General features: G+C 45.8%; 1 pseudogene; it reads left to right on the top strand.

Annotated features, from left to right (window-relative positions):
• The first annotated feature begins 841 nt into the window (after positions 1-841).
• LOC116631294 lies at positions 842-1830 on the top strand (annotated as a pseudogene).
• Positions 1831-2519: the final 689 nt, after the last annotated feature.

Raw genomic sequence — 2519 nt, 5'->3', positions numbered from 1 at the left:
TTGTAACAAGTTACTACTGGAGGTCAGAGGATGTTTATATGACTTCATGGATCAGAACACTTTATTCCCCTGAACTACGCACCATCTTGGGGTTTTACATGAGGGAGGCAACTGGATATGGGGGCAGACAGGCTCTTTCTTTTTTAACTCTGTTAAAGCAGCCAATCCAATGTTTTAATCTAATTTATTTTATTTTAATTTATTTCTGCCCCCAGCAAGAGTTTTGTTTAGGGGAGTTGGTGTGAAGCTAACTAATATGGAGAAATAGCTAAAAGTATTTAATTTTTTCTATTTTTTAAATTCTTTCTATTTTGAGACAGAAATGGAAGATGAAGGCAATTTGTATTAAGAGTTTTTTAAGTTGAAAACAGGCTTCCTGTGAATCATGTGCAAAGTGACTGTAAAGAACAATTCAATAGAAATGGAATTGCCAAGTCATAAGAGATTTACAAATTGCCCTCAATTGGGCTGCTGAATTGATCTGTGGTCTCCACATCCACAGAGGAGGATGTTTGCTGTCCTTGGCACAATAGAAAAATCCTATCCAAATCACTACATCCAATCCTCAATGCATTCCTTTAAGGAACATTGACATTTTGTGCATGTAGAGGGCAATAATGGGAGGGTAGAGATGAGAAAACTAGAGTTTTGCAGCTTAAACAAAACAACTCTTGAAATATTTCAACTGTCACTAGAGAGAAAGAGATTTGATTCAGTGATGTAGCAGAGGGCTCTGCATATTTCATTTAACTTTAAAAATCATGTTAGGGCTCTTCACTCCTCCCCATTGGACAGACAGCTACATCTTCTGGTGCAGTGCCAGCTGCATCCCTGAGACAGGATGGTGAAGGTCAGAGTAAATGGATTTGGCCGTATTGGGTGCCTAGTCACCAGGGCTGTCTTAACTCTGGCAAAGCTGATATTGTCGCCATCAATGACCCCTTCACTGACCTCAACTACATGGTCTACATATTCGAGTATGATTCCACCCATGGCAAATTCCATGGCACAGTCAAGGCTGAGGACAGGAAACTTGTCATCAATGGGAAGCCCAACTCCATCTTCCAGAAGTGAGATCCCACCAACATCAAATGGGGTGATTCTGGTGCTGAGTATGTTGTGGAGTCCACTGGGGTCTTCACTATCGTGGAGAAGGCTGAGGCTCACTTGAAGTGTGGGGCCAAGAGGATCATCATCTCTGCCCCTTCTGCTGATGCCCCATGTTTGTAATGGGCATGAACCATGAGAAGTGTGACAACTCCTCAAGATTGTCAGCAGTGCATCCTGCACCACGATCTGCTTGGCACCTCTGACCAAGGTCATCCATGACAACTTCAGCATCATGACCACAGTCCATGCCATCACTGCCACCCAGAAGACCATGGATGGCCCCTCTGTGAGGCTGTGGCGTGATGGCTGAAGGGCTGCCCAGAGCATCATCCTTGCTTCTATACTGGCCCTGCCAAAGCTGTAAGCAAGGTCATCCCTGAGCTGAATGGGAAGCTCACTGGCATGGCCTTCCATGTCCCTCCCCTCAACGTGTCAGTTATAGATCTGACCTATTGCCTGGAGAAAGCTGCCAAATAGAATGACATCAAGAAGGTGGTGAAGCAGGCATCAGAGGGCCCCCTCAAGGGCATCCTAGGCTACACTGAGGACCAGGTTGTCTCCTGTGACTTTAACAGTGACACCCACTCTTCCATCTTTGATGCTGGGGCTGGCATTGCTCTCAATGACCACATTGTCAAATGCATTTCCTGGTATCACAATGAATTGAGCTACAGCAACCAGGTGGTGGGCATTATGGTCCACGTGGCCTCCAAGGAGTAAGAGCCCCCTGGACCACCAGCCCCAGCGAGAACAAGAGGAAGAGAGAGGCCCTCAGTTGCTGGAGAGTCCTTGCCTCAACTCATCCCCCAACACACTGAGAATCTCCTGTCCTCCACAGTTTCTATCCCAGTCCCCCTGAAGAAGGGGAGGAGCTTGAGGAGCCCCATCTTGTCATGTACCATCAATAAAGTATACTGTACTCAGCAACCCCCCCCCCCCCCCAAAAAAATCATATATATATATATATTAAAAGAGCATTCAGAACTTCAGGGGAAGATGGTGGAGTAGGAGTACTCCGCAACCCCCCCCCCCAAAAATCATATAAATATATGTATTAAAAGAGCATTCAGAACTTCAGGGGAAGATGGTGGAGTAGCAGGACCTTAAACTCAACTTGACCCAGGGATGCAACTAGGTAACATCCACATTGTATAAATAACCCAGATAGTGAAATGAAGACTGGCAGAATAGACTCTCCACAGCTAAATGTAGAGAAGAGGCCACATCGAAGAGAGTAGGAAGGGCAGAGACAGTTGGTAGCTAAAAAGACCAGCAGTACTGTCCATGGAAGGGAGGGACACTGTGGGCACAGAATGGGGAGAGAAAAAGACCCTTATATCAGGACCCCAGCACAGGGAACCTCCATAGGGAGGAAAAATCCCCATAACATTTGGCTTTGAAAAGAAGAG

This window comes from Phoca vitulina, unplaced genomic scaffold (assembly GCF_004348235.1).
Source record: "Phoca vitulina isolate PV1807 unplaced genomic scaffold, GSC_HSeal_1.0 scaffold5, whole genome shotgun sequence".
NCBI classification, from domain to species: domain Eukaryota; kingdom Metazoa; phylum Chordata; class Mammalia; order Carnivora; family Phocidae; genus Phoca; species Phoca vitulina.
This window is presented reverse-complemented; position numbering and strand designations above follow the sequence as displayed.